Below are 23,670 nucleotides of genomic sequence, written 5' to 3' on the forward strand. Positions count from 1 at the left end.
GATCTGGGACACTGAAATCTCCTTGTACTAAACCCAACACTTATGAATTAGATTTAACTCTAAGGAACCTCGCCTCTAATGTTTTTTTCACACTCATAGGTTTACTGACACCCTCAAACACATACCCTATCATCCTGAGGACAATGCTAATTACAATAAGTTATGGCTCACAAATCGAGGGTTTGCCCAAAAGAGGACAGGTAACAAAGCCACTGCATTTATTATGGAATAGTGAATGAAGGAGAAAGAGGGAGGAAGCACAGGGCAGGAAAGTGGTTTTGAACTTAAATAGAAATAGGGGTCTATATGCAAGCATCCCTGGAAGCCACATACTGACCTAGTTTAAATATGTAATATTATCTTTCTCTTATATTTTTACTTATTTTGTTAATAATTTCAGTAACATTTTAATCTGATTCAGTAGTGTTATGGGCTATCAAGAAACTAGGTCACAAAGATATGAGCCCTAAAAAGGCTGAACCAATGTTTCTGAGAAACGTAACATGTACTTTGCCAAAAAGCACAACATGAAATCCTATTATCTCAAAGCCATCAAGACCCAATTGAAAGCCGCCTAGGCCCTGAACAGCAAGGCCTCGAAGGCCAGTTCCAGAGGCCCAAGATCCCAAAGACTGATGGTTACCAAGTGTCCAAGCCCTGGGGTGAGCATAAAATGCCCAGTCTCAGGATCATGAAGCCCAAAAGATTACCAGAATCACTGACCCCAAGACTGCCAAGCCCATGAGCCCAAGGTTACCAACTCTGACTCCAAAGTCTGATTCCAAAACTGTCACATCTGACTCTAAGATCACAAAGCCCAGCAATCCCAAGCCTGTTCTGCCTACCTGCTCCAAGCCTACAGAATCCATTAACCTGAAGGGTGCCAAACCCAAAGATGCTGGAGCTACAGTTACTAGTCTTAAGCCTTCAAATTAGATGTTTCAGGACAGAGGACTTATTTGAAACCTAAACCATTGTGTTTTGCTTTGTTTTATTTTATTTTCCTCAGCCTGGATATGATTATTTACTATTTTGTACAAATAAAGGAACAAAAAAAGGAAAGTATGGCATAAGAAAAGCAATATTGCAATTAAATTCCTTCAAATTCAAATGCAAAAATAATTAGATATAGAACTATAAAAGTCATTCAACTGAGAATATATGTATATTTATATATTTATTAGTATTTTTATATTTATACATATATACACATATGTGCATGTGTGAAGATATATTCTTTCCACATATATATTCATATATACATGTATATGTGTGTATGTGTATTCATATATATACACATGCACTGGGCATGGTGCAACACACTTTAGGTGACATGGAATATGCATGAGTTACTATGAGAACAGATGACCTTCACTGCCATTCAGTCACTTAGGACTGGTTATGCCAGCAATCTCATCTCCTTAGGTTCTCCAATTTGTTTTTATTTCTTGTCAAAGTTCTGGTCTTAATACTTCTATCTTATCGTATTTTTCCCAATCCAGTATCTGAAGAAACAGGCAATTTTCTTTTACCTATGCACTATCTCAACCTGAAACTCTTACATCTTTTCCTGCTTTTACCATATATACTCAGTTGTATCCTGAAAATTGCATTTTAATCTTATGGAATTTTATTCAGAATATTAGGAGAGAACTTATGTCCCTTGTGAATGATACAGTATTAATTGATGGTAATGGTGGGGAAACTATTTTAGGTAAAGGAGAATCAAAAAGTCTGCCCTGGATAATCACTTATCACATGACTTCACTTCCAAAATTACTTTTCAAATGTTTTTCAGTTTCATGCTCTGCTTAAGCAATACTTTTATCAATGTTACTAGAATAATTAGCAATTTTATATTCTGGAAAGCAAAACTCCTTTACTTGTATAATGCACTATCAGCATTTGATACATGACCTAAAATGCGATATATTTACTACTGTATTTTACTATGGGGAGAGCATGCTGGGCCTGAAATCTTGAAGACTCATCTTCCTGAGTTCAAATCTGGCTTCAAAGACTCACTGGTTATGTGATCATGGGCATGTCACTTAATACTATTTGCCTCAGTTCCTCATCTGTAAAATGAGCTAGAGAAGGAAATGGCAAACTACTCCAGTATTTTTTCCCCAAAAAAAAAAAAACTCCAAATGGGTTCATGAAGAGTTGGATGTGACTAAAATGACTGAACAAGAAACCTAATCTATACATAAGGATCCCTGCAGAGGTATAATGACTTTGTTTTTAAGTGTAATGTTGTCTGGTTTACTGCATTTTTATTTACTTTGTTAAGTATTTCTCAATTACATTTTAATCTGGTCCTGGCTGTGTTCTGGAGCACTGAAGGCCCTAGCAAAGTGTTTGACATTTCTGCCTTAGCCTGTCAAAATCCTTTTGGATCCTGACTTTGTCATCCAGTGTGTTAACTTCCTTTCCCAGTTTTGCCTCATTTGCCACTTCAACAAGCATGTTATCTACGTTTTTATTAAATTCACTGATTAAAAATGTTAGACAGTGCAGGGTCAATTATAGATTCCTTTATAACAGGATGGGGAAGTAGAGGGAAGGATCATACTATGTGCATTGTACTAAGAGCTTTACAAATATTTCATTTGATCCTTACAACAAGCCCGTGAAATAAGTGCTATTATGATTCCCATTTTACAATTGAGGAAAGTGAGAGATAGGGAGATTAAGTGATTTGCCCACAATCTATCATCTACTCATTAAACATCTGAGGCTAAATTTAAACTCTGTTTTTTGTTTGTTGCTGCTGTTCAGTCATGTGTAACTCTTTATGACCCCTTCTGAGGCCTATTTAGCAAAGATACAGGACGGGTTTGTCATTTCCTTCTCCAGTTCATTTTACATATGAGGAAACTAAAGCAAACAGGGTTAAGTGACATGCCCAGGGTCACACAATTAGTAAGTGTCTGAGGCCAGATTTTAAGTCATGGAAATGGGTTTTCCTGATTTCAGGTCCAGCATCCTATCCACTGTGCCACTTAAGTGATTCATGAATATGTAAGTATATGCATACTATGTATACTCCAAAATTTAGGATGTTGTGTAAAAGGTATATGAATTAGGTTAATAGTTGAACTGTCTTTTGTTTGGCATTTGTTTTTCAATTTTAATTTGTTGGAATACAGAAAGTTCAAGGAGAAGACAAGAAAAACCACACTCAAATTCTAGTCTCTTATCACTAATGTATTCTAATACAGTATGCCAATGTCTTTGATATCCCATATACATCTACCTGAATAAGATCATATGATCTAAGAATTCCCTCTTTCAGCTCTTAGGAACATTGCTTTATCACAACCTATAAGTCATTCACAGACACCTTGACATCAAATCATGTTTCAAACAACAAGTTAAGTTCTTTTTTCAGTCCTTGAAGTTCTATCTTGGTCTGTAATTTGTTTGTTGATTTAATCAATAATCAATACTTATAGGTCACCTACTGTATGCAAAGTTCTAAGTCCTGGGATGGAGAGAATAAGTTGTTTTTTTTTTTTTAAAGAAGACAAAAAGCCCCCCTAATTCCTTAACTACAGAAGCTGGATTGAGCTGGAAACAATACACACACATATATACATACATACATACATACACACACACAAGAAATGTATCATTAGGTAGTATATAGGAGAAATGTTTCAGACAGTAACTATAGATATATAGATAGTATTAGTAAAAATGCTATAAATTGTCAATGCTGAAAAATTACTTACGTATATATCTTGCAAATAAAAAGCTATTTAAAAAAAAAAAGATAGATTTAGCTCTTTTTAGCAATACAATAATCCAAGACAATTTCAAAAGATTCATGATGGAAAATACTATCCACATCAAGAGAAAGAATTGTAGAGTCTAAATACAGATCAAACTACACTTAAAAAAAAAAAAAAGTAAAAATGCTATAGGTAGTAACTCTGGAACTTGAGGAAAGAAGGATCATTTCCACATCCAGTGGCTATGGAGCACCACAAATTTGTTTCTACTAGTTGTAGAAGAGAGTCAATGATTTCTATCATTTCCCCTAATGAAATCTCTACAAATTTGAGAACATCTACAACATAAACCATAATTAATTTTGTTTTGTTTTTCTTTAATTGGAGTGGGTATATATAAGACCTAATTCCAGGCCAAACAACATGAAATTCTCACTTAAATCAACTTAAGATAAATTCAGTGGAAATTCGGAGGGATATTGAAAAACTAAGAAAAGGAAAAATTGCTCTACCTGTAGGGTACAGGATATCTTGGTTATAGCAGGCAGACAAAGGAAGCACACAATTTCATTCACTCAATAATACCTCTTTACAGTTAGATTAACTATAATAGTTCAGAATTTGAGTGGGTCTGTATATGGTTTCTCTCCATGTTGGATTGGCCCATTTTAACTATCTTTGCTAAGTGCCGATTTCAGTATATAATAAATGTATATTAAATTTTTGTGCCCTAGGCAAAAGTTTCATTTGCCCTCCCCTAGTTATGATTTTGGTTGGCAATATCCCCAGAATTTAACCAAGCTCAGAGCAACTTATATATAATTAACTTATGATTCTGCTTAACTCATGATGGATTTTTTAATAAATAAAAAGAAAACAAAAATAGACAATGTTACTAGCTAGTGGAAATTCAGAAGGATATCCCAAAAGAAATAAAGTTCTAAATTGGACTTGCAGACTAGAAGAGTATTTATATTTTCCCCAAATTCCTGCTGCCTTCTGGAATATCAGCAGTAGAAGCAGCAATACACAAAGATAATAGAGGTAGCTTTCCTCTTCAGCATTCTTTTATTAATTTGTTTGTTGCATTGGAGGTACTTTTCTTGTTTTCTAGACATGTTCAATAGAGTTCTTTCATTTTTAAAATTTATGTAACAAGCAAACCCTCCCTCAAACTCACTTAGATTCCCCTAAAAAAGCAAGAAATAGAAATAAATTGGCAAATTTCTCAGCAAGCAATAACAGGAAGAGAGCAAAAAACAAAACAAAACAAAACAAAACAAAACAAAACAAAACAAAACAAAACAAAACAAAACAGCATACAGTTAACCACAGAAAAAGACTGAAAAAACAAGTCATAAATCAAGATTAGGTAAAAATGGAGTGAGCTGTGCATTAAAAAGCCCTGCCAGTGATTATGTCTGGAAATAAAAGTAAGGGCTTACTTTCATAAAGCATTTGATTTCACAATGTTTGAACACTAACTGGACCCTCATAATAACCTGGGGTGCTAGTTAGTACAACTACTATTTCCACTTCCTTTTGATGAGCAAATTAAGACTGAAATCTACCTAGGTTCATATCACTCCCCTACTAAAAAGATGATTGCATTTAGTTATTCTAAATCTTATGCTCTCCTTGTAGGGTAAACTTTATCTGGTGCCTCATACTCAATGCCTTTTTAATCTCTATGACGTGTTCACAAAAGAGCTTCTTGTTAAGTGTACAAGTCTATTCCTCCCCACCCTCCATCTGCATGTCACAGACTTACCCCAGCCTTGATAACAATGATCCTTCCTGTTTCAGAAGGTACTTGGAACCTAAATAATGAAACTTCAACACTGAAGAATGAAAAAGAATTATTTAAGGAGTATTCCTACAACACAACAACAAAATGAGAAGTTCAATGAACCTAATGGAATTATAGGGCTTCAGCCATCCGATAAAAACAACTGAAAGACACATGAGAGTTTCTAGCAAACAGCTAGCTAAAGGACCTACCTGATTACTGGTGGCCATTAAAAAATGAAAGTTGGGAGGGAGCGGAAGAAGACTAGAGAAGAGAGTTAGCTCTGAAGGAAGAAATCAGCTGTTAAAGATACCCTTGAGGACCAGCTCTTCTTCTTCTTCTTCTTCTTTTTTTTTTCTCTAATGTTTCTTGAAGAAAGCAGAAAGGATTTCTTTCTCTTTTTCCTTCCCTTTCCCATTAGCAATGATGTCTGTCAATTAAAAACACATGGCATTGGGGACCAGCTGTGGAGTCAAGTTGTCATGGAAGAGGAGGAGATGGGGAGAGAGAGAGAAGAAGAGAGAGAAAGAGAAAAAAGAGAGAGAGGAGAAGGGGAAAGAAGTGGAGAGAGACAAAAAGGGAGGAAGCTAGAAAAGAAGGAGAAAGAGGAGGAGGAAGAGGAAGAGAAGAGGGAAGGGGAAGAAGAAAAGGGGGAAGGGAAAAGAAGGGGACCGGGGAGCAGTAAAAAGAAAGAGGAAGGGGGACAGAAAAGAGAAAGGAGGAAAAGGGAGAAAGGAGAAGGGGAAAGGGAAGAGGAAGAAGAGGGAGAATGGGGAGGAGGGGGAGTATGATGGAGGAAAAAGGGGAAGGAGAAGAGAAAGGGGGGGAGAAAGGATCAGGGGCAAGAGAGAGGGAACCTAGAATCTAAAGGTTAGATCTTGCTCCTTGAGAGGTTGTAAAGTTAAGATTACAAGGGAACAGATCTGGAGAGGTTCCTGCTGATTCTAGAGTAAAGGTTTTGGCTTTTTCTGGAAAAAGCTCCAGGAAAAGATTTCTGGAGAGGCAGAAAGCTTAATACCAAGGTTAGAGGGAGCTGTCCAAGCAAATTGGTCATCCCACAGTATTAGATAGGGAAGCTGTCCTGTTTGCTAATTGTAAGCCACTCTACTTGTAAACTCTATGGACATCTACTCTTAACTCTGACATAGAATGTAGTTATAAGAGAATGTACCCTAGGTTTATAGAAAAGATGTTTCATATGCCATTCCTTGGCTTTGAAGTAATTGTGCCATCTGCATAACTAGAAATAAATTATTCATGCTGATAAACATTGTTGAGCTATATAGCTCAATTGAGTATAGACTCACAAGACAATTTCCATCTGGATAGTTATGTTGGGGTACCCAACACAGGAGTGGGAGCATAGGGAATATCTTCAAGGTCATGATACAGCAAAGAGAATGGAAGGCAAATGAAGAGCAATGTTGGTAACTAGGGCAAGGTAATCAAAGCATTGTACCAGAGCACTATCATTTAGAGATCAGCACTTTTACACTTTCTACAGACTAAAAAAGTTGCAATGTTTCTTAGTTAAAATAGGAAGCTAGCAGATGGCCCCCTTTCTCTTTCCCCATATCATTAACACTCCAAGTGAGCTCCTCCCTGGATCATCTTCCCCAGAAACGGTCTTGAAATATCCTGGGGCAGGGGGCAGCTAGGTTGCACAATGGATAGAGCACCAGCCCTGAATTCAGGAGGACCAGAGTTCAAATCTGGTCTCAGACACTTAACACTTAGCTGTGTGACCCTGGGCAAGTCACTTAACCCCAGCCTCAGGGGAAAAAAAAAAAAAGAAAAAGAAAAGAAAGAAATATCCTGGGGCTTCCTACTCACAGGGGCTGGTATCCCAGGGTATCTCTCTACTACAATTGAATTGAGTATTAAAAAGTTGACTTGAGAGTCTATTTTTCCCTGTTTTTTAAGACCCATTTTTGAAGATTTCCCTAAGAATCAAAAGTGATGATTTTGAAACATCCCTGATTATGAATGACAAAGAAATAGAATTTAATAAGATATAAGCTAGAACTGAGAGCCTGCTCTTTTGATTTGTTTAAAGTTCCAGATTGTAAGCCAGTGAACCCAAATTTCATTAGGTTGAAGTGCTAAAGTTTTACTTCCCCAAAATCTGTGTTTTCAGTTTTTTCATATCAGCATTAATCCAAATGAATATGATCTTGCCCTGACCTTGAATACTCCCCCAACTTGCCTTCATTTCAATTAAAGAAAAGTAGTGATAATAGCATCGAAGAGGCACTTTGCTTAGTAGTAACATACCACATGCTCCATTTCTTCACTCACTTTCCTTTGGAATAGCAACATAAGACAAGACAAATTCAAGGGATGTTATTATAGTAGAATTGACAGAACTTAGTAACTGTTGAGATATGTGGGAGGGAACAGAGAGAGGAAAGTTGAAGATAAGACAGATTTTTCAGACATGGGGGACAAGATGAATGAATGGTGATTCCTTAGACTGAAAAGGGGAAATAGGAGATGGATTACTGGAATGGGGAATAGAAGAAGAAAGGGAATAGGATTAGGATATTTGGGGTTGAAGGGCCAGCAGGATACTGTCTAGTGAGAACTGTGGATCTGGGACTTGGAAGAAAGGTTGGGAATAGAACAAAGACAGATTGAAGAGCCATCTGCACAGAAACATTAGTTGAAGCTGTGGGAGAGAATGAGATTGCCAAGGAAGAGAGTACAGAGGGAGATGGCACTAATGAAATTCCTGTTTAGTATAACGCCTAGAAGAACTCCCCCTCCCCACTGTTAAAGTATATGGTATTCTATTTGATAATATTCTGAAAAAAAAAATGAATGATTCATCTTCTTCACTATGAAGAGGAATGTTGGGCTTTTCCTTTTGAAGTGATGTTTAAGGAATGCCACTTGGCATTAACCAGGATAAATATATGTAAAAGGCTAAGGAAGAATTGGTGTCAATATAGTCTAAAAGTCTGTACATCCCTATATTAGGTGTCTCACTTCCCCAGTAGCAGAGATGGAGAAGAAAATGAAGGTAATCAGAATTCTATTCTCAGTTATCTGTTCTCCAGATATATTCTCTCCCTTGACAATTTCCCCATCATCCAAGGCTTCAACTATCATCTTTGTGAGAATGTTTCTCAAATTTTTATGTTTCTCCTGAGTTTTATATTGTATTTCATATAATAGACACTTAATAAATGTTTATTGATTGATTGACTATTCCACTTACCTATATACTACAGGCAATTACCTATTAATTACTTCTCAATGTAGTCCAGGCACTGAAAACTCAAAATGTTATCTTCAGTTTTTTGGTTGATGGTTCTTTCCCACCATCACCCCCTTATATGATATCAGTTCCTCAACAACAAAGAATGTCTTTTATGCTTTGATATTGTCCATCGTGCACATTATTTTGCTAGACACACAGGTATCAAATAAATGCTTGGTGAATGAATGAAATATATGCAGCTTTGAGACAGATAGATCAGTGGCTACAGAGCTGGATCTGGAGTTAGGAAGATCTGAATTCAAATGGGGCCTCAGATGCTTATTAGCTGTGTGATCCTGGTCAAATCACTTAATGTCCATTTACCATAATTCATTGGGGGAGGAAATGGCAAACCATCCCAATATCTTTGCCAAGAAAAATTCAGGGACAAAATGGTCCACTGGGCTACAAAGAATCACAAATAATTGAACAACAATTGGGCAGCTAGACAGTATAGTGAATAGAATATGGGCCCCTGAGCACTTACTACTTCCTAGTTGTGTGGCCCTAGACATGGAAAGAAAGAAAGAAAGAAAGAAAGAAAGAAAGAAAGAAAGAAAGAAAGAAAGAAAGAAAGAAAGAAAGAAGAAAGAAAGACAGAAAGAAAGAAAGAAAGAAGGAAGGAAGGAAGGAAGGAAGGAAGGAAGGAAGGAAGGAAGGAAGGAAGGAAGGAAGGAAGGAAGGAAGGAAGGAAGGAAGGAAGGAAGGAAGAAGGAAGGAAGGAAGGAAGGAAGGAAGGAAGGAAGGAAGGAAGGAAGGAAGGAAGGAAGGAAGGAAGGAAGGAAGGAAGGAAGGAATGACACTGAACAACAACACCTTGCTAATTTAAGTCATACATTCATTAAAAGTGATAGTCAAATAGAATTTTTATCAATTAAATCACATTTTAAATAAAGCAGGTGAGTTTGTTATATAAAAGAAATTTTCTATAAACTAATTGCTCTGTAATTTAGCTGTATTCTGATTTAAAACTCATTATTTGAGTTTCCTCAACTTGAGAATAAGCTCTCACCTTATCTAGATTTTCAGTATAAGTTTCTACTTCAAATATAAGTTACCCAAGCAGACATATTTATTATTTAAAACAAATAAAGCAATTAAAAGAAAAACTATCAAAAACTTTGCCCCTTGACTCTATATATTTAGAATCTGTGAATCACCACTACCTGCTCTAAGCCTTTGCCAGAGCTTGACTTTAAGAGAAGGACTCTTTCCTTTCTTTACCTTTCTTTTCTTTTTTTTAGAAGTCCTCTTTCAGGTCTATGCTAGTAAATATTTTTAATAACTAGCTCTTGGGAGGTACATTGAGGAGGAATGTACATATGAAAAACTACAAGTTTGATCTGGACTATTAACATTTTCCTTATCACTTACTAAATCTAAACAACAAATAAAATAATAAATCAACCCTTGATTTGTAGTATTTGTCTATTTCTGAAGTATAGAAGCTCACACTGAAAATTTAACAATTAAATTCTTCTTCTTAGAAACCAAAAAAACGAAAACAAAAACAAGTTCCAGCACACCCTGGGACTCTCTTTTTAAGTGCCATTGGTCATCCCAAACAGCATGCTCATTTTCTATCCAAATAATTTTAACAATACTTACAGTTGATATTTTATAGGATATTCAAAGTTGTTTAAACTATCTTTTTTGACCACCATGACAACCCCGTCACAGTAACTTGGCATATCATAAATATTTAGTAAATGCATGTTGACTGACTGACTAATTGTAAAACATGTTATATAGATGCCATTATTCCCATTTTTCAGTTGTGAAAACTGAAGCTCTAAATGATTAACTGATTTGTTCCATGGTTCCCAGCTAGTAAATATGACAGAATTCAAACATATGTATTTTCTAATTTTAAGTGTATTATTTCATAGGATTATAGAATCATAAGTTTAGAATTGGGAAGAAATTTTTATGTGTGTTGTTCACTTGTTTTTTAGTTGTGTCTCATTCTTTGTGACTCCATCTGGGATTTTCTTGGCAGAGATATTAAGTTTGCCACTTCCTTGTCCTGCTCATTTTATAAATGGGGAAACTGAGAAAAATAGGGTTAAGTGACTTGCTCAGAGTTGTACAGCTAGTAAATGTCTGAGGCTAGAAGGAAGCTTAGAAGTTATCTAGTGCAACCCCCAAATTTTGTGGATGAGGAGACCATGCTGTTAGCATATTGTAAGACACTAAAACTTAACAGATAAAAATTAAAAGTAGAAATTTAAGTTTATCTGCCTCCTTTCATATTCCATTGCACTGAACATAAACTGATGCTTATCACATAATGAGCAGCTCCAAATAGGCATACAACTGTGTCAGGATTCCATGACCGAAACTACATGTATCTTGTTCATGTTGCTATCCTTGCATTTTAAAGGAAGGCAAATAACATGAGAGAAGGATTCTATGATATTTTTTACCCACAATCCCGCCTTTCAGGTCATTGGACAGTGTTTAGAAAGGATTAAAAAACAAAACAAAACCTCAGGGTTACAACCTCCTCAACTTGGTTGCCCTTTGTTCTCAAGAGAGGGCAATCAGGAGAGTATTAGAATATATAAAATTATATATCTAGAAGGAAGGAACGGAAGGAGGAAAAAACAAGCATTTATTAAGAACTAACAAGGTGTCAGACACTGTGCTAAATCTTTACACATATTATCTCACCTAATCCTTACAACAACCCCGGGAGATAAATGTTAAAAAACAAAAGTTAATAATTTCACCTTTTTTGTTTGTTTTTTCTTTTTCATGGTTTTCCCCTTTTGTTCTGATTTTTCTTTCACAAGATGACTAATATGGACTATTGTGGAAATATGGTTGATATAATTGCACACATATAACTTAGATTATTTGCTGTCTTGGGAGGGAGAAGAAAATTTGGAGCTCAAAAAAAAAAAAAAAAAAAAAGAATCTTTACAAGTAATTAGAAAAATAAAATACTCTTAAGACAGAGGTTAAGTGGCTTGTCCAGGATCACACAGCTAGTAAATGTCTAAGGGAGGCTGGAATTGAACTCAGGGTTTCTTGACTTCAAGTCTGGTGGTCTGTCCACTGTATAACCTCTGTTGTGCTGCCCTGCCATTCCCATAAATATCCCCTCACTGTTTCCTTTCTATAGGTGAATTTACAATTTCTCTACAAACCACAGAGTTGATATAATGAGCTTTGTCTGAAATATGTCCCCTCACTCAATGTCTGCTTTCTTTAAATATCCTGGTAGAAGTACTGGTACAACTAATGGGCATTGCCTCCACTAGGACCCGTTTAGTTATGGCATAGTAGAGTTCTCTTAAGACAGTCTACAATTCACAATTCTACTTTCCATTTCTTTCCTGGCTTCCTACTCATGCTATAATTCTTTCTCCCCAGTAGGATGACAAAAAGAAAGGTTCAGAAATCCAGAATTCAGAATGAAACTATAGGATATTAGAACAAAACAGCCAATTCAGGAACATGGCATATATGTTTTCTTCTTTTATTTAATTTTATTTTTTTCAATGAACAAAAACTCTCTCTTTCCTATCTACCCTATCCCCATTCCATTGAAAAACACAAGGGGGAAAAAAACTCTTCTAAACAAATATACAAAGTCAAGCAAAATACATTCTGCATTGACCAAGACAACATATATGTGTGTATAGATATATAATATGTATATTATATATAGTGCATATCTATGTATGTATATGTATGTGTATATATATACACACACATATATATGTATATGTATATATACATATATATGTATGTTTGTGGCTATTAAAAAGGCATGTGCATGTCTATATGTATATATATATATATATATATATATATATATATTTTTTTTTTTTTTCCGTTTTGTGCCTTGAGTCTATTAACTCTCTCTCAGAAACTAAATAGTGTACTTTATCATTGATCCTCTGGAATCATATGTATGATCATTGCTTTGATTAGAGTTATGAATTATTTTTAAATTCCCTTTACAATGTTAGTATTACATATATTGTTCATCCATGAAATTCATATACCATAATTTGTTCAACCACTTCCCAATTTACTAATATCTCTTTAGTGTCCAGTTCTTTACCAAAATTATAGATGTTTTCAAGGGAATTTTCTGGTAGATATTTTCATCAGAATTATCTGATCATTTAGGACTAATATCTTATGTTCAGAAACTTTTCAATGATCACTAAAATGAATAATCAATGTCTATACAAACCTTAAACAGAGATCACCATTACCATACTTAATTTTTGGAATAGGAAATTAAGACTTAATAGGACTAAATGATTTTTTTTCTACTCAAAGGTCCCTAAAAACAGTTCCCCCTACTGATATATTTTTGGGTCCATATTTCCAATCTCAGGATCCCTGGAAAATTCCACTACTCTCCTTCTGAATATAAAAGTGTTTATAAATGTGGAAAAGAAATTAGATCTCTAAAATCTATTATTGAGTCAATGTCTGCATGAATTTGGACAATTCCATTTTCAAGCACTATATAAAAATGTTTCTCCTATGTGCTTCTCTCTGCATCTTGAGTATTCCAGATAGTGTTTGCCTTATGTGCAATTCCTAGATTAAATTCAGGCCAAAGCAAAATTTTTTCAAGTACTGTAATAGTCATCAACAGTAATGTAAGTCACATTTCCAAGCACTGTGAGCTGACTGAAAGTCTATGAGCTGCTCCAAGTCCTCTCAAAAAAGAAAACACATACAATATCTGTTTGGGGGAACATGTCAGTCTGCAGAAACTAAAGCCATTTGGCCAGGCTGAAGCTTTCAGCTGGGTAAGCCATGTGGAATAAGTCTTGTATTTATTGCCGCATGTTGTAAAGCCAGACCATCACCACAACAGCTATTTGTTAACAAGACATGCAGTACTTTTGAAACACAAAAACTATTTAAAGCTGCTGACATCCCCTACAAAAACATGGCCAATGCACTCATTTTCCTTGGCCATGATAGAAATCCTCTTTTTAAAAAAACTTAACTAAATCACCATAAACCTTATGAACCCAGTCTTCCAATAAGGCATATTCATCTCTATCTGAGCAGGAATAGAAAGTGCACATTGTACAAGTAATGTTTTGCTTCCATCCATTTTAAGTGGAAAAAAATTGGGTCTTCTATTACATAAAGAACTTGGAAGCTATCTTCTCTTAATGCAGAGATGGAACATAATTTTGAAATTGGCAAGGACTGGAGGGAGAAAGGTAGAGCTCTCAGAGAATTGATTTATGATGAAAAAAAACCTATTATTTATAAAATATTTTAAATCCCTTTCCATGCTTGATCCAGAAGTAGTGCAGAAGTACCAGAAGCACAGGGTAAAGTAGAAAGGGAAAAATAGTAAGGCAAACAACAGAGGGAATTCTGTGCTTTTTTGGAACTTCAGTTCTTTATTATTATGGAAAGGAAAAGACAAATGTGTCAGATTGTTCCACTGTGGGTTTTTATTTTATCTTCTAGATCCAGATTTTTTTTTCCTTTGGTATTACTTATATATTCAAAAAATGTACAGAAGCACCTCAGAGACTATTTTTCATGATCCTCTTGATCTCTTAAAACCCTGTTGTTTTTCAATGTCCCAGCATTTCATGTCACATAAGCTTTAGCCCAGGCTTTATGCTCTGAATTTGCACACCAAAATCCAGCTAATAAATAATAAGAAATATTCAACTAGAGTATCTACTAGCCATCTAATATCATGCATCTCTAGCTTTATGTTCCTACACATTAGCATTTAGATTTATGTTCCTATACCTCAACAAATTCAAATTCAGTAAACATTTTTAAGCACCTGTGTCTATAGCAATATGTGAAGTAAAGAGAGAAGCACAGAGTTTAGATTAGGTACAATTCCGATGCCCTCATCTCTCACGTGGATGTCTCAAGAGAGACCAAGTCCAGTTATTCTCACCTCCACAATTTTCTTCCTGCAATCTATTCTTTTACCCTATTCTCAGTTTCATCTTCTTTGGTCTTGTTATTCCTCTGCTAAAATATCCTGGTTGTTCATCTGCATCCAACTCTTTTTGACTCTATTTGAGGTTTTCTTAGTAGAGAGAGATACTAGAGTGTTTGCAGTTTCCTTCAATTCATTTTAGAGATGAGGAAACTTGACCAGTGACTTGCCCAGGATCACACATCTAGTAAATGTCTGAGGTCTCCTCTAACTCCAAGGCCTGGTGCTCTATCCACTGCACTCATCTACTTGCCCTGGCTTAAAATATCTTCAGTAGTTTTTTACTTCTTATTGAGTAAAATTCTTTTTTTTCTTTTTTTTTTTTTTTTGCCTACTTCCAAAATCTGGTACTGTTCTTCTTTTCCCACCTCTTAAAATACTATGATCCTTCACAACTTTGAAGTCTCATCAAATTAGACTACTGGCCATCCCCAGAACATGCTCTGTGATTTCCCTCCTCGTGCCTTTGTTTGACACAGTTCCCTTTGTCTAGAATATCGAACTAGAAGAAAGCTAAAAAGGTCATTAAGTTCAGTCCCTGCATTTTGGACTGGAGTTTTGGTTTCCTTAATATAGGAGCTTCCAGATAAAGAAACTGCCTATACTAAGACAGAGAAGCAACTGCTCAGTAACTCAGTCTTAGAGAACTACCTCATTATGCACAATCACACAGATAGTAGTTGTCAGAGAATGGACTTGAATCCAGGTCTTCTGGGGTCAAAGCATCTACTTCATCAAAGCATACTCCTACCCACCCCCAAAATCCTATTTTCACAACTAAAACTAAAAAGGGACCAAAGTAAGCAAAATATTGTAACCAGGGAAGTTTGTCTTTAGAATTCCCAAGTGTAAGTAACCTCTTCCCCTTCACTCAAGCAGCTTTTAATTCTATCAAAACAGGAAAAGTCATCTATATTTGTCATCGCTGATCATGAATGTTTAAAAAAAATCTCTCTCTCTCTGTCTCTGTCTCTCTCTCTCTCAAAAATAATCTTGCTCACCAAGGATGGATAAGTCAGATGATAACCCATATGACTGTTAGGTTGATTACTGAAAACTAAGGGGAGGGAGACAGTCAGAGAAACATATATTCCATTATCAGCAGCCTCTTCTAAGACCTAGATATACCCCTACCCTTGTATTGGACTAAGACTCTTCACCAGCCTCTTTCCCACTTCCTCTCTTGCCTTTTCTGACTGGGCACAGGACAGGTGTCTACTTTATTATCCATAGACTTTATCAAAGACTTTTCTAGATGTGTTTTCTAAGACATCTAGAGGTATTTTGGTTCCTATTTCATTCAAAAAATATGATGTACATATATGAGTGTATTCATCCACATACACAAAAGAATAGAGAATTTAATTCAATTCAAATGCTTAATAAAATCCTTTGTTGTTATTCAATCATGTCCATCTCTCTGTGACCTCATTTGGAGTTTTCTTGGCAAAGATATTAGAATGAGTTTTCCTTCTCCAGATTTTATGGACTAGGAACTGAGAAAAACAGGGTCAAATGATTTGAACCACCAAATTGCCCCAAATTATTTCCCTAAGTGATGAGAAAGAATCATTTCATTGATTGTCTTTCCAAGCTCGGCACCTAGCACAGTGGCTGCATTTTATCTGGTTACTTGAATGGCTTTGCTCTCTGTGTATGCATTTCTTGCTGTTCTTCAGGTCTGGAGTACTTTCTCTCCTGAAGTGGGATTTGCCTTCTGGCCTTCCCACAAGACTCAGCTCACATCTCACTTTCTACAAGAGACCTTTCTAAATCTCCCTTAACATTAGTGTCTTACCTCTGAGATTACTTTTCATTTACTCGGCAAAGAGGTGCAATGGAGAGTGTGCTGGGCATGGAATCAGAAAGGCTCATTTTCTTGAGTACAAAATGACCTCAGATACTTACTAGCTATATGACCTTGGGAAGGTCACTTAACCTTGTTTGCTTCATTTTCTTATCTATAAAATGAGCTGGAGAAGAAAAGGGCAAACCAAGAAAACCCCAAATTGGGTCACAAAGAGAAAGACACAATTGAACAACAAAATTTTGTGTGTACATAGTTGTTTGCATGTTGTCTCTCTCATTAGAATGTAAGCTCAGTGCCTTTGTCTTTCCTGTCTTTTTTTCAAATCCCCAGCATAGCATATAGCAAATAGTAAAGGCTTAATAAATGTTTGTTCACTTAATTTGACTTGTGCTTTCTTATATTGCAGGTTGGGTGATGAATTAACCAATATTCCAGGCACAGAGAAGTTTGGTAGTGATGATAAGTCTGTGTAACCAATTTAACAAAAACAGTTTCATTCACAATTTCAGGGATGCTTCATCTTCTATTTTACACACCTGTGTCAGGATCCCATAAACTTGTAAGTAGCAGAGATTGAAGAATTCATCCTAACTGGCCTGAGTATTTCCTTCCTTTATATCTCTCTCTTTCTTTTTTCTTAAATAAAATTTTTTAATCAATGATAATCTATCTTCTTGCCCATGCAATCTACTTCTCTATAAGATATATATATATATGTATATATATATACACACACATATATTTCATATATTTGTATATACATATGCATACAAACATACACACACACACACATATATCCAAAAATTTTTTAATCTCAATCTGTAGCCTGAGACCATCACCTTTCTTTCAGGAAGTAAGTAATATGTTTCATCATGAGCACTCTCTTATTATACTTGGCCATTGCATTGAACAGATTTCCTAATCTTTCAAAGTGTTTGTCTTTATAATATTGTATTATTATATAAATTGTCCTCCTAATCCTGCTTATGTCACTCTGCCTTAGTTCACACATATCTTCCCAAGTTTTTCTGAAACAGTCTCTTTCAGCATTTCGGAGATCACAATGATAATTCCCTCATCTTAACATAAATTGTTTAGCCATTCCTCAGCTGATAAATTCCATATTCTTTACCACCTCAAAAAGATCTCCCCAGATTTCAATCTAGCAAAGCATGAGTGTATATATACATGTGTGTGCACGCACACACACACACACACACACACACACACACACACACACACCACACAGAATCACAATAAACAGGAACAGAAAGGCATTGCATAAATCAAAATACTTGCATATTCTCTAGTTGATGAACTTTGTTTAGAACTATTACCAGAATGTGCTGGCTAAGCTTGCTAGCAATAACTCTAATATATACATGGATGTATGTATGCAAATACATATGCATATATGTACATATACATATATATCACTATGACATTTTAAAAAGTATTAAAAAGCATAAAATCTTCTGTACCTACATAAAATGGGTACAACTCCCTACTTGAATCAGAAATAAGCTCCATTTCAAGCAAACAGATTTCAAAGAGAAAGGAGGCAGATTCCTACTTTATATATGATAGCACACAGCATTTTGCCATACATTTCATGACAGTAAGGAAAAAATAAAGGGAAAAGCATTTTTTTGTTGTTCATTCAAGTTTGAATGTTCATGACACTATTGGGGGTTTTCTCAGCAAAGATACTGGAGTAGTTTGTTATTTTCTTCTCCAATTCTTTTTATAAATGAGGAAACCAAGACAAATAGGGCTAATGACTCGCTCAGGGTCATATAACTAATAAATAAGTGTCTGAGGCCAGAATTGAATTCAGGTCTTCCAGATTTCAGACTCAGAACCTTATTCACTGTGCCACCCAGATGCCTGAATAAGCATTTATTATATAGTAATGATATGTATTACATATATTTATTATATACTAGGTACTATGCTAAGTTCATTGCAACTATGTCATAAAAGAAGAAATTATCAGAGCAAATACTTTCCGTAAACACATGTATACCTTCATCCTGAGAGGCATTATAGTAGAAAGAAAAAAGTGTGCTAACATAAGACCTATATCTCAATCATAGCTCAGATTAGTAGCTGCAGGCAATTCATTTAACCTGGTGGTGTGCTAGAAAGAACATGGAGCCTGGAGTCAAGAAGCTCAGAAATCAAAACCAGCCTAATGCCCTTACTAAGCTATGTTGATACTTGGCAAGTCATTTAGCTTCTCTCTGCCTCAGTTTCCTCAGCTGTTAGATAGTTATAATAACAGTACCTCCCTCTCAAGGTTATTATGAAGATCAAATTAAAGTACTTAGTATAGTACTTTGCATTTAATAAGCACTTAATAAATGTTAGCTGTGTTCCTCATCTATAAAGTATGTACAATAATCCTTGTTCCGTCTAATGTGCAACTGTGAAGAAATTCACTTTTCAAACTATAAAGAGCTATAGAATTTTTTAATAGTGCCTGTTCTTTTCCTTTCAAAAAGAAGATAGCTAAACAGGGGTGAGAGTTCTTATTAGTCATGCTTGTACCCCACCTTTCTGTCTAATCAGTTTCCATCTCTTTCTCTCTAATGGTGTCAGGAAGCGGGGAATAATTCCTGAAGAAAGAATATAATTTACAGCTGGACTCATGACAGGCACCATGATGGGTGAAGCACAGAGAAACTAGTCCCAAACTGTTTATCATTTCTAATTTGTTTCCAGCAGCTCATTCTAATGTCAAACAGATCAAAGTGCATGGAATATTCATGAGAAACCCATTAACTCCACATGCATCCATCACTGGAAGTAGAGTCAGTTGTTACAGTTGTGCCTTCCATTATTATCACCATCATCATCATCATCATGCAAATAATTTAAAAAAACATCTATTTCACATACACACAATTCTGTGTCAAGTGCTAGAAAAATTGAACTGACAGACATAACATTAACCCACCTTCTCTTGGATCTCACAACCAAGACAAGCAGCACTAACGTGGATTTTGTTCATTGTTCAGGGGGCCACTAGAAATCCTAATTTAATCTCAGGACAGGGCAGATCTCCCACATAGTAAACTGAGAAAATTCCCATTGTGCCAAGCAAGTTTCCCAGGAATACCAACCCTTCAGTTCCTAAAAATATAGGTGTTCTTTTGACTACACAAGTTCTTTTCTATGAATGTAATAGAATATTATTGTGCAACAACAAAAAATAAATACAGACAATTCACAGAAACATGGAAGGACTTGTGTGACTTGATAAAGAGTAAAGTAAACAAACCAGGAAAACAATCTACACAATGACTAAGATAATATAAATGAAAAGATGCATTTAAATACTGTGCAATGTAATGACTCATCTTGGCCCTGAAAAAGAGATGTATCTCTTGCTTTTTTTTGCAGAGATTGGAGACTGTGGGTTTAGAATGTTGCATGCTCTATCCAGTATGGTCTCTGTGTTGTTTGCTTTTATTTAACTATTTTCTTTTCTATAAGAGAAGTTTCACTATGTTAAACAATGGGGAAGAGGATGGTGTATACAGAAATGATTGTGATGTAACATCAAAAGGAAATAATAAAATTTTATTTTTTTTAATTGAAAGTAGGAAAAGTGCAGCTATCCTATAGACCAGTGATGTCCAAGGTTTACTATGCAGAAATATTGACTATTATTTTAAAATAAAATAGGGATTGTTGCTATAGTATGACAAAAGTAATAATTATACTATGAAAATATTTAATATAATTGTCTTTAGAGAGAGAACTCACTTATGTCTCTGATCTCAAGTTCATATTGAGGAAAATAATACATATAGAAGAATTCAACTAAAGACTAATGGAAAAGTCTAATCTTTATAACTGCAATATCATAATGGATGAGAACAGTATAATGGCTAGGGGATCACTCTTAGAATCAGAAGGACTTGGATTTAAGTCCTCCTGATACATTCCATGGACAAGTCCCTTAACTCCCCAAAAATGATGAAATCACAGTACAGGAGTTAGGAGGAAAAAAAATATATATATATATACATATATATAATACACATACTTGTAAATATATAAACACATATATTTAATATTATGTGTTATATATTAATTATAAACATCTTCTTCAGTACTATATATATGTATATCATATTTTTATATCACATATATGTATTAACAAAGCACTTAATACAGTTGATCCTAATAGTCCTATGAGGTAATGTCTCAGCCTCATTTTGCAATTAAAGAATCTGTGGCCTATAGTTCAAGTGGCTTACTCATAGTCACCCAACTATTATGTATTTTACTTGAACCTAGGGCAGCTGATTCTAGGATTAATATTCTTTCAACTAATATTTTATGCTGCCTTTCAACAGAAGCAGCAAATTTCTGCCAAGCTCAGAATAATAACACTAAATACACAAACTAAGAGGAAACACAGCATAGTGCATAGAGGAATCATCTTGCATATAGAAAGATACAGGTTCCATTCCTACTCTGATACATATTAGCCAAGAGACCATAGGCATAACATTTAATGTCTCAGACAGTTCTTTAAAATCATAAGTTATAGATAAATTACCAATCAAAATGAGTGAAGAGAGTTTCCACATGTTTGAAAAAAAACAAGTAGAGTTACCATGGTGTTGCTAGCACTGCTGTATCTTTATACACACTACTGTATCTAAGCTCAGAACCAAGACCATCCCCAACGACTCATGATAAAGCTTGCTATCCTCCTTCAGAGAAAGGATAGATATCATCTGAATGCCTACCAAATCATGCTATTTTCCACCTTTTTCTTTATTTCTTTTCCTTTTTATTCAAGTCTTTATAAAAAGTGACTTATATGGAAATGTTTTGTATGTACATGTATAACTATATCACACTGCTTACTATCTCAGGGAGGGAGAAGAAGGTGGAAGGATAAAATTTGGGACCCAAAACTCTTTAAAAATGATTAAAAATTGCTTTACACATAATTGGGAGAACATGATATTATAAAATTTTTAAAGGATCCAAGATACCCTCTGTTATGGTCACTCAGACAATCATCCTCTGAGCTATTTGAGTACTCACACTACATGGATGAGTTAGGAGTTACCAATTCTTTCCTTTCCAGTGAAAGAGAAAAATACCAGACATCTTCCAAGTCATTGAATGTTAAGTTTCTTTAGGCTTTGCCTGACTCTATGCCCTCCAAATTTCTGGGTAAAATCATCTTCTATAAGGATCTCAGGGTCCTTTGGAATTCTGTCTGTATTACAGCTGAACTTTCTTTTACATATTCTCTCCTCCATTAGAATGTAAGCTCCTTAAGAGTAGGGATTTTCTTTTTATATGTATATCTCTAGTATTTAACACAGTGCTTGGTACATATTAAATGTTTTATACATTTGATTTCACTTTTTTATTCATTTTCTTAGACCAAAGGAGAAAAGAAGCCACTTGGGATGGGAGGGTGTTGGGGTGGGGGGAGGAGGAGCAAGAATGTTTCATTTGAAAGAGATCACTTCAAACATTCTGGTCATTTCTCTACTCCATTTTTTCCTCTCAGATTAATATTGATGGTTTTGTGATGGTAAAATGGGTCCTCTTTTATCTCAATTCTAACCTAGCTTTAAGTCACTGACAGGGTATTGCTTCAGACAAACTGAGACCAGGGAAAGACTTAACTTAGGTCACCCACTACATTCTGGGCCATAACCAATTGTCTTGACTTTTGTTTTCTAACTGAACTTTGATGACTGCAGAAGAGAGAGAGAGAGACTGATGACTTTTGAGAAGCTTTACCTCCCTTAAATCCAATTATGTACAAGTTAAGACCTCATCTTCATGATATTATTAGTCTTCTTCAAGAATGAGAGAGGTATAACAACATTTCCTTTCTCTAAAGTATAAAAGTCAAAAATCCAATTGCCAAAGGTATAATTGTTCATGGAACAATGACCCACCTAATTGTCTTTGTTGCAGAATAGTGGGTCTACATATATGTCTATTTTCACATAGGGACTTATGGACTAAAAAGTTGAAGAATTTCCACCCACTATGGCAATTCACTGAGCAAACACCTAAATGGAATAATCTAACATAGGAACAGCCTTACAGATAAATTCAAAGAACCATTGGCTAATTACAATATCAGACAAAAATAACACTAAAAAATAATCAAATTCAGATTAATTGGGACTAGTTTTAATATTGGAGAACAAATGATGAAATATATTTCTCCTTTCAACAGAGAAGAAGGAGACTACAAATGAAGAATTTTATATAAAACATCAAGCATAGTCAATTCTTTGGTTAGTTTTGCTAAGCCTTTTTTTTCCCTTTCGAGGTAAATGATTATTAGGAAAGAAGCAACTATAGTATATCTACCTATCTCTATATCTATGCCAATAAATAGATAGACAGATAGATATGGAGATGTACAAGAAAATGTTTTTTTTTTTAGTGAAGAAGAAAAACCTGGGCCCATAAAATTTTCCTGTTCTTTAAATCTTTAAAGGATTCATTAAAATTCACCAGTGTCATTTCCTTCACTGTTTGTTATATTCTTTCCTTCCTAATAAAATAAGACAGAAAATTAGAAATAGACAATTAGAAAACCTGTGGGAGAGCTTTCCAAGCTTTATTGATCTGATCAGCCACAATCAAGAACACTGTATCCTGACCCCTAGAATAGTGATATCATGTTAGTCCTCTTCAAGCAGGAAGGACAACAATCAACCAACGTGTGCCAGGCATTATGCTATATGATGAAGTTACAAGAACAAAAATGAAACATATTTTCTTCTTAAACTTATCCTAGGTTTTATACCTAGTTTTATACAGGAGCACAAATAAATACAAAGTAATTTCAAGAAAAAGTGCTACAAAGAGTCTTCTCAAAATCATACCATTCTCTTTGGACACCTCTTTTCCATACTTATTTAATAAATCAGATTTAATTGATTTGTGTATTTATCTTATTCTCCCTATTCTCTATTTTAAGGAAAGTACCAAGGTCAGCCATATCTTCATTCTTCCCTGCCCTAAGTAAATGCCTTCCCACTCACTTTCCAACTTCATTTTATTGATGAAAATTGTTGCCTTCCAACATTATAATATAACTTCTTTGAA

The 23,670-nt window shown here is 35.1% G+C and overlaps 1 protein-coding gene across 1 annotated transcript in view; it reads right to left on the reverse strand.

Moving 5' to 3' along the window:
- The window catches only part of AKAP6 (A-kinase anchoring protein 6), a 522,653-nt gene that overhangs the window by 490,894 nt on the left and 8,089 nt on the right, over positions 1 to 23,670 (reverse strand). The window lies entirely within an intron of this gene.

The sequence above is a fragment of the Sminthopsis crassicaudata genome, chromosome 2, assembly GCF_048593235.1.
Source record: "Sminthopsis crassicaudata isolate SCR6 chromosome 2, ASM4859323v1, whole genome shotgun sequence".
Taxonomy (NCBI): Eukaryota; Metazoa; Chordata; class Mammalia; order Dasyuromorphia; family Dasyuridae; genus Sminthopsis; species Sminthopsis crassicaudata.